This window comes from Gymnodraco acuticeps, unplaced genomic scaffold (genome assembly GCF_902827175.1).
Source record: "Gymnodraco acuticeps unplaced genomic scaffold, fGymAcu1.1, whole genome shotgun sequence".
Lineage (NCBI taxonomy): Eukaryota > Metazoa > Chordata > Actinopteri > Perciformes > Bathydraconidae > Gymnodraco > Gymnodraco acuticeps.
In genome coordinates this window covers 810,860-821,313 of record NW_022991375.1, presented here as the reverse complement: position 1 = coordinate 821,313, position 10,454 = coordinate 810,860, and positions in this window count along the sequence as shown.

The window sequence follows — 10,454 nt, the reverse complement described above, 5'->3', positions numbered from 1 at the left end:
GTCTTCTCTGGAGACGGTACTGCATGATCGATTGTGTTTACTCATATACACCCCCCAAATTGTATGCAGACATTAATGACATTTCGGTTGCATTTTGTACTTGTTACTCTCCTTGGCTTTCACAGAAAAACAGATTAACACGATAGGAAGAGATGAGAGGCAGGCAGGCGTTCTGAAAATGGAAAACACACACAGACACCTCGTGAGGAGCCAAGCAAGGATTACATCTTAAAATAGCAATGACATGGCATGGCAATGTTTTTTTTCTCGCTCTGTCACCCTCAGCAGTTTGCCAAATAAGGGGAGAATCACCAGCGACTCATGAGGCTGCATAGAGCCCATTACATAAGGGCAGAGCAGAGACAGGTCATTCTAACATTTACTGGCTGGATAAAAGGAGCTATTATATATAATTAAAAATGGGATTTAATGTTTGCTATTATGTAAGGGCAAAACCGACTAACCATTTTAAAGGTGTTCAAATGTCTCTATTCAAGGAAATACAAATCATAGAACATTATTCGGATTACTCACAGACCTTAAGTCTTGAACACACTTCATTGATGACTCTCTCTCTTATGGGAAAAAAACACTTAGACCCATTTAAAGATCTGTGTGTCTGTGTTTAAGCCCCTTATTAGGCTATTCCTGTCTGTGCCGACTGTAGCACACAGGTGCTTACACAAGCTGAAGGAACTAAACTGCACTGTGTGTGTGTGTGTGTGTGTGTGTGTGTGTGTGTGTGTGTGTGTGTGTGTGTGTGTGTGTGTGTGTGTGTGTGTGTGTGTGTGTGTGTGTGTGTGTGTGTGTGTGTGTGTGTGTGTGTGTGTGTTCCTCACAAAGTGACATTCAAACAGAGCAGAAGGCCAGATGACACTCACATTATGAACCAATCTGCGTCACTTATACGATCCACACAGTCTGACTTCACTGCACTCAATCTGTTCCTCTCTCACACACACATACACACAGCCATATCCTCATTAGGGCGCAAATTATAGGTGAGGATGTATATGCGTATACAGGCCTGATCTGCAGAGAGAGTGTGACTGGCAAAAATGAACTAATTAACACATACAACAGTCATGTGCACACAAGCCCATCAATCAACATGCAAATGATACCACCAACACCGACACACACACACCGACACACACACACACACACACACACACACACACACACACACACACAAAAGTAATCATGCAGAAATGATAGTCCATTGAAAGCCTCTCTAAGTGTTATCACCATTATGTTGGACTGAACAGTGCAAGTGTGTGTGTGTGTGTGTGTGTGTGTGTGTGTGTGTGTGTGTGTGTGTGTGTGTGTGTGTGTGTGTGTGTGTGTGTGTGGTCTAGCATTACTATACTTGTGGGGACCTACATCTGTTTACAGTCACGTGTGGGGACTCGCCGCCCTTATGGGGACAAATTGGAGGTCCCCATGAGGGGAATCATTAATTTTAGGGTGAAGACTTGGTTAGGTTTAGGATTAGGGTAAGGTTAAGGGTTAGGGTTAGGGTAAGGTTAAGGGTTAGGGTAAGGCATGTGTTGGTTAAGGTTAGGATAAGTCTCCAGGAAATGCATGTAAGTCAATGTAATGTCCCCTGAAGTGATGTATACATGGTATGTGTGTGTGTGTGTGTGTGTGTGTGTGTGTGTGTGTGTGTGTGTGTGTGTGTGTGTGTGTGTGTGTGTGTGTGTGTGTGTGTGTGTGTGTGTGTGTGTGTGTGTGTGTGTGTGTGTGTGTGTATTGTAGTTTATCATGCCTCATCTCTGCCCCGGCGGCACCTAAGGACAAACTCTGTTACCCTCCATTACAAAGCAAACTCCCAGCGGGGCTTTCTTGAAAAAGACTCATTTGAAATGTGATTTGGGCCTGCACACAAACGGACACACTGACACAAGTATCTGTGAAATGGTCCACAGACTAAATGTGTCCAGTCACTGGCTCCCAAAGTGAAAGACAGCAGGTTCTCCATTATTTTTTTGGTGGCTGAGTTCAAAAGCACAGAGGGAGTCTGCGGTTCACAGCAGAGGCTGCAGCAGAGATGTGGACCCTCACATGTCACGCTTTAATGTTGCCACATCAGATGTGAACAGATGGCTGCATGTGGTCCGTTTGTTCTGTATTTCTGTGGCATTCAAAACATCTTCCTTTTCTTCCCAGTGTTAGCATCCACATCTGAACCCTATCTACTGTTGCAGAAGTTAGCTCACAGCATTTTGGGAAATACGCTCACCCTGTTGGCTTTTCATGCTGAGAGTTGGATGAGAGGAATCAAACCAATTTCACATCTGTGCACTGAAAATGAAGCTTTCGCAAGTGGAGCGTTAGCTTATCTTACCATGAAGACAGAGAGGGTGGTTGAGCAGTGACTTCATTTAAGAGCTGTTTGTTTCTGTACTGATGTGAGGATCTGCAGTACTTCCTCCTTCTTTTCCGCCTTCTGTGTTTGTTTTGTCTGTATGTCTGTGTGTCTGTCTTCCTGGCTGGGCGTGGCTGTCCTACTTTCGATTCCCGCCAACTCACCTCCTCAGCTGCTGATCATCTCACTGATTGCCACTACTCACCTGCTTAAAACCCTGGTTCCCATCCTCAGACTTCGCCAGTTCTTCGTTTATTCTTCAGTGGTAAACTATCGTCCAGGCCTACTAGTGTTTTTCCTAGTGACTTTTTGATGCTCCTAGTGAAAGGAAATTATTTCCTAATCCTGCTTGTTTTTCCTGTTCCAGATCCACATACTCCAGCCGCTCTGCCTGCCACGTCCAGCCCTCCCTCCTGGTCAGCCCAGCTCCACGTCTCTCCTCTATGTGCTCATCGTCAACATCTTGCCAGTGTCGTGGACAAAATAAAGCCTTTTTTTTACACTTCACCACTGTCTCAGTTTTAGTGCTTGCATAGCGGGTTCTCATCTCCAGTCACTTCTCGGGAAGCCTAACAACTGATTACTTTTTTTTAAGAGCGAGATACAGCTATAGATTTTCCTCCAGCAACACAATGCGGTCAACTTTTGTTGTTTTCAGTGAACGTCTCAAGCATTGAATAGCTTGAAATAACAGAGTGAAACCATCGGATCTTAATTACACTTTTACAGTACTTTGGTGTATGAACAACATTCCTATTAACCTCAGTTCAACTTATAGTGCCAATCAGTAAATGTTAGCATGCTAAAAAGCTAAGCTAACAGGATGAACAATGCAATCATTCAATTCTAAACCACAGCATGTTAGCATTGTCATTTTAAACGTATTAGCATTACATTAGCATGGCTGTCGAGTCTCCTGTGTGTAGGTATTTGTATTAAACATTTTCATTTATGTATTGCAGACTGATGTACACCAACATGTGGTACCATGTTACTTTATGGTGGTCTACACTGCTATTTGTTGCACCCTGATTTTGTTGGTGTACTTGCCTTTTTATGTAGGTATCTTTCTCCATCACATCAATTTCATATCATCCCGCAGGCCTGTCTGTGTCAGATGAAAGGTGAGCTACAGTATCATATGTAGCCTGCAGGTAAAGAAAAAGGGTTATAACCAGACATTTCAAGGTGAGTAATGGTTTCGACAGTCCTATACCTCCATTATTCTTCATAGAAGAAAGTAGCTGCTAATGTGAGTAATAACTAGCTGTGAATCTGTTAGTAGTATTGTGTGTAGAAGTAGTCTGTAAGAAAGCAGCGTGCATGTTTATTATTCCTCCTTGACTCTGGAGAATTGTCTTTCTTGGCCTTAGAAATCTTAAAAACAACAACAAAGGAGTTCTCCTTTTTACAATTAGCACAACTCCCCCACTGACAGCAGTGCCAACAATGCTAGTGAGACTAAGTGAGGTAAAGAGGGTTTGGTTTAATCAATAACGATTAGCTTACTCTGATACAGACCTAGAAGGAAGCCCAGCCCAGACACACTTACATCCAGTCGGAGTAGATTCACTTCAGCTTTATTTTTCCAGGAACCTCTGCAACACGGGATGACATTTTCCTAGAGCATGAATTCCCAACATCACCTTCTAATCTGTCTTTATCCAGTCCTATTCCTGTCATCTGAATGACATGGAACAAAGGAGTGGGGTCGTTTCTAAATAAAGATGCAGAACCTTTGGCTTTACTTAGACGTCATAGTTATTTGTCAGGATTTTCTGTGAATATCTCACTCATGTCTAATCTATTTCCGGGTCTGTGCTGCTTGAAGCGCCTCAGGGATACACAGTGTCATGGCTCTAGAGAAATGTTATTTGGGGATTGTGATACTTTGATGAGAAACAGAAGCCAACAAATCAGATAAAAGCAGCAGCCGGTTTAGATGAAAGGTCGACTTCTTATATATTATAAAATATTTTTGTGAGACTGATAATGAATGTGTAAAAAAATAAATAACACAGTGTATTTGTGTATGGATGCCCTTTTGTGCCTATATGTGGGTGTTAGTAGTCCTGATTCTTAAGTAGGCAGATGTTTGTAAATCACGAATAAAGAGAAATCCTTGGAAACATCCCTCTTGCATTCACTGCAACTCGCTTGTAACCATGACAAATTAAAACCTGTAAACCCAGACAGATTAATTGCCTTAAATAAGCTTATGAACATGGATAAGAACAGCCAAAGACATCCTTACCACAGCACTGCTCATGATTTTCATTGTGTGGAGGCATGAGGAGGGAGAAAGTGGGTTAAGGGGAAAGAACGATGAAGGCAGTGGGGCTGAAAAATGAAATGCAAAGCTGCTCGTTCTTTGGTAAGGGATTAGTCTATTGTCCCTGCACACTCAGAAATTCTCTAAATCCAAGATATCACGCAGAAATTATAATAGGGATGAATGGATTCATGTAAAAAGGTCTCTAATATATTTTTTCTGGTGACCGTGGGAATAATTGCTAATCTAACATGTCCGACCTTGACCTCATCAACTCACAAGTGTATCAGATGACCCTTTAAAGGGATAATGACAATTCCACGGATGGATCCTGCATTAATAATATGTCATAGCTAATGACATTAGCAGCCATTATGTTTGATTCAATTGAAGAAATGTGTCTTCGTAATTAGTATGCCTGTGTTTAGGCATACTAATGTGCCCCTCCACTCACCTTCTAAATACATAATGAATTTTCTGAATAATCATGGTTGCAGCTATTATGATTTTGTTTTGTTGACTTGTTTTATTTTCATTCCAACCTTTGTAATGCAATGAAGTCATATTTCACACTATGTGCTCCATGTTTTTTATAGCCTGTAGGGATTAATATGGGACGAATATCTAACATGTACTTTTAGTAATCCAATACTAAAAATGTTTTCCGCAGGTTGAGTGGCACTTCATAGGAGCAGTAAACCCCTCGAGTGCTTCTCCAATTCTCTCCAGTAAATGGAAATAAAGTTTGGATTTGCCGATTGGAACAAGAGGTTTTTTTACCCTATGGATTTCCTGCACTACACCTTATTCCTCAGCTTTCTTTTCTTTCTCTGAACGTGTCCAACCCGAACAGACGAATCGCTGACGTTTGCAGTCTTCTGCCCGTCTAAATCTGGTCAGCTCAAGATGGTGCACTTTTAAAAAAAACAGAAAAAGGCAATTATAAATGTCCTCTCTTATAATTTCCAAGCATCACACAGGTAGAGCTGTCATTCACACATGTAGTTCTACAGATGAACACTTTCAGATTGAATGCATTGCAGTGTGCAGCAGGCAGCACAGAGGCCTTCTTTCAGTTTGTCTGGAAGGATCGTTTCAGGCATGCATCATTACTGTAAGCAGGTGTTGCTCTCTGCTGCTTTGCTTATTCATGGTCTTTGCTTCCTCTCAACCCGGAAGAGGAGACACATCCACAGCCACGGCCATTGGGAAAGCAGGAAAAAAATGGATGACCTTTTAACTATTTCCATCCCTGAAACCCAAAGTAACTTATTCATGAAGCTGACTGAGTGCATTCTCTATGAAACGTGTTTGGTTTAGGGCTAAGAAGGTGAAAACATACATGAAAAAACTTCAATATTTGATGGCCCTGTTTTTTCCCAGCAGTGATTCACCACAATGCTGGAAGAGGTTTTTTTGAGGACATCATGAATCTTACTCCTAAAAAGGAATCTCAATTTCAGATTAATTTGGAAATGGGAATCACATAAGAAATATGTCTTAAAATTAGCTTTGAAGAACAGCACTGGCTGTGAGTCAGAGAGACTTCCATGACGTAGTGTTATGTAACTCTCAGTGTCACTCTGCCAGTCAGGACAAGCCATTAAGCCGCTCGCCCTGTGACCACGAGTTAACTGGGTCAAAATGTGTCAGTTTAGGCTAAGCTAGACAGCCTGAGAGGGAAGTCAGAGGGATGACCGGAGTTCCAAGGTCTTACTCTGCTCTGGCTTCAGCAGCAGTGTGTGTGTGTGTGTGTGTGTGTGTGTGTGTGTGTGTGTGTGTGTGTGTGTGTGTGTGTGTGTGTGTGTGTGTGTGTGTGTGTGTGTGTGTGTGTGTGTGTGTGTGTGTGTGTGTGTGTGTGTGTGTGTGTGTGTGTGTGTGTGTGTGTGTGTGTGTGTGTGTGTGTGTGTGTGTGTGGTGAACAGCAGGTGTGGAGGGCAAAGCGCAGCAGCCGTGAAGGTAACACACAGCAGGATTTAGTTGTCTGGCTCTGAGGGCTGTTGGGTACAGCCAGGGAAACTATTATATGACATGCTGATACCAGCAGTGTTTCCTCCCTGAGCTGCTACATTTCTGCACGGTGTGAGTCTGGCTATCATTGGTCGTGCATTACCGAAAACACTAAAGTGCCTTCCATGAGGTCATTTCTACAGCAGTCAACACAGCAACTTATAACAACTCAAGTCAAAAGTTATTTTGCATTCTCAAAGGCCAAGGTATTCAACCAAAGGAGGAACTTCAGAAAAGTCCCCAAAGACAAATACTGGTAAAACAGCAAACATATTGATTTTTTTTTTGTTATGACCCCAAACTTTTCTCAGGCGTTTTCACTAAGTATGCTTAATTTAGTCTCTTCTTTGAGCTCTGTGAGTATACAAACAGTGCGTTCTGAGCTTCCTATTAGTGTTAACCTGTTAGGTTGGAAAGGTTGACATTGTCATCATTTCCATCATTGTTTCCTACCACTTTATTCTGAGAAAAAGGTCTTATCAGTCTAAAAAAATGAAATCACGTGCTGGGTTTCCAGAGCCTTTAACAAACCATGAACATTAATCTTGTCAGCAGTTACTTCATCTCCTTAGAAAGGCTTTAAGAACAGTTAATGAATACCAAAAAGGAGAAAATATAGATTAATCAGTGACATCCTAAATGCATACATTAACTTGTGGTGGAGACATTAGACCTCAGAAAGCGGATTTTGACTTCATCCCTTTTGCTGTAAATGTCACTCAGCACATAAGTAAACATCTGGACCTCCTCCAGAATCATTAGAAACCTTGATGAATTCTGCAGGAACATCTTGATCAAAAGTCGCTTCTCCGTGGTTAAACATCAACATGATCCTCCCACAACAGATGTAGAAACAAGTTAGAATAAAAGGCAGCAATGAGAGAGTGGGAGACCAAGAGAAAGAGAGGTGTATATCTCTTTATAATAAGTCACGTGTAGGCAGCAGGTGGGTTCAGGCAGTGTGGGTTTGACTCATCCATGAAGAGGTGTGTGTATTTACGTGTGTGTGTGGGCAACACAGCACACACTGCCTCTGACCTGATCAAGTATCACATGTAATTATTGAGAGGATCCAGAGAAACAGAACAAAGTGAATTGTATTTTTTACACTTTAGGGTTAGGGTAAGGGTAAGGTTAAGGTTAAGGGTAAGGGTTAGGCATGTGTTGGTTATGGTTAAGGTTAGGATAAGTCTCCAGGAAATGCATGTAAGTCAATGTAATGTCCCCTGAAGTGATGTATACATGATGTGTGTGTGTGTGTGTGTGTGTGTGTGTGTCTGTGTGTGTGTGTGTGTGTGTGTGTGTGTGTGTGTGTGTGTGTGTGTGTGTGTGTGTGTGTGTGTGTGTGTGTGTGTGTGTGTGAGCAAAATCAGATAGTATCATTAGCTTCTACTTGTGTTTTATGATGTCGAGTGTCACCATCCCCCCCAAGCTACTTAGAATTAGACTGCTGTGAAGAACACACCCTGTCCAAACAAAAAAACTCACACACATACACTAACACAAACACACACACATACACACCAAGGAATTCACACACTGCTTCACATATACTTATGTTAGGCCAGTATGGGATGAAATTGTACACGCAGGTCAGTGTGTTTGCAAATAATTACGCAAAAGCAAACACACAAACACTGAAGAGACAGACACCAAACGATGCATACATTCAAAACACGCAAGCAGAACAAGAATACACACACAAACACACACACGCTAGACAGTGATTAATGAGCTTTTGTGGTTGCTGGGTAACACCACATCTGCTGCCACGGGGACTCCAACACGAGCCGGAAACAATATGGTTTATTTGGCCCATTATGCAGTGGCTAGTCGTATTGAAACAAACAAACACACACACACACACACACACACACACACACACACACTTTTGCCCTCATTATGCTGGTGGCAAACGCATTTCGTCCCAAACCAACCCCCTCCTCTTAACACACACATGACCCCTGCTAACACACACATATGCCCATTATACGTTTTGTATCCATCATCCCCCCAAAGACCAAGACAACCTGCATCTCTAAGAACTCCCAGAATGCTTCATTCAGACTTTATTCAAAGACTCCCCTCTCATTGTGACCTGCAGACGATTAGCCCTACACCACTGCAGGCTATAACATGCACCAAAACCACAATATGTGACTTTTCGTGTTGCTCTTTTGCAAAGAACAGCAATTGTGTGCTTTCATTGGAATCGAAAACAAGTTTTTTGTCAAGTAGGTTAACACATTCAAGGAATATGCTTTAGTGAACAATGGTGCATACATAAACACAGTAGCAAGAAGAGAATGAGGTTGTAAAAAAGAAGAAATACTATACACTAATATACAATTAATATATTTAAAAAGATATATACAAACATGTACGTACAAGAAGAATATGACAAGTTACTCTGAAACATTTAATATAGGCAGTGTAATAACAGCATTTAAAAGGAAAAAGCAGCCAAACAATGGTAGCATTGTGCAGATGTTAACCATATCAAGTATGAAATATTCCAAATCAGCAGAGAAAGTATTATTAAAAAAATGACAAAGAAATAGAAACATAAATATACACAAAATATACAAACAAGTAAGTACAACAAGAATATGAAACGTTACTCTGATAAATAATAGAAGGTGTTTTCGTCTCGTTAGATACCATCAACAGAGTTTCTCCTCTTCCTATCTTCTCTTCCCTGCAGCCATGTTGACGTATAGAGCTGGCTGGTGGTCAGATGTGTGTGGGTGGAAGTGTGTTTGATGTGCATGTGGCCAGGTCACCTTGTGTGTGTGTGGTGGGTGTGTGCTGCATGTTAGTTGGTGTTGGATGGTTGTATGGAATAGCTTGGCCTCGATGGGGGTCACATCAAAAGGCAGAAGTTGGAGCCAAATGGCGAAACCAAGGCGTGGCCCTGAGTTTTATGGAGCCTGCCGTGTGTGTGTGTGGGGGGGGGGGGGGTGTGTGTGTGTGTGTGTGTCAAAAGGGATGAAACAGACACCCTGAGGACAAAAGAGGTTGTGTGTAGCAGCTGACTATAGGGGAAATTATTCCTGAAACAAATGATAATTTCCCTCCACCACTTGGGACACTTGGGCCTATTAATCTCACATGAGGATCTTAAAACAATCCGCAAAATGTCCCTAAAATCCATGCTGTTTCACTAATACAGGCTGTTATAAATGAACTGTGATTCAAACTGTTTCTTTCAAATACTGCATTCAACATTTTTACCTAAATAAGTACTACATATTTTTCTCATTTTACTTTCTAAAGTGATAATCTGGTCTCTAAAATGTTCTGTATATTATTTTCAGCGCAATTTCAAAAAGTGACATCCGCAAAATGTATGCATTCTTTGTCATTTAGCACAAATGTAAGCAGTAAATCCTTACATTTGAGAAGTGGAAATGGTTGTAATATTCTCTTGAAAATTCCTAAATTATAAAACTATAATTAAATCCATTTAGTTTTAGTTGAAGTTTAATTGTACATCATTTCCCTATTAAATTGAAAATAGTAGGTAAAATGTAGGTGTACAGAGAAACAGAATAGCTGTTTAAAGCTAGATGATGTCTTCTGTCAGTGCAGGAAGAGCCCAGGTGTCACTAATGACATTAATAACGACTACAAATTCATTTAGCTGAGCCACTTCCAGCGTCCTGTTATTGTGTATATTGGCAAACTGGGACACTTGATTGGACTAAGCTGTCTGTAATGTTATCACAGACAGCCTGGTCTCCTCAAAATTACAATTTTGTTTTGAAGGGGAAACTTATTTTGTAGTATTGTAGCACATACTCT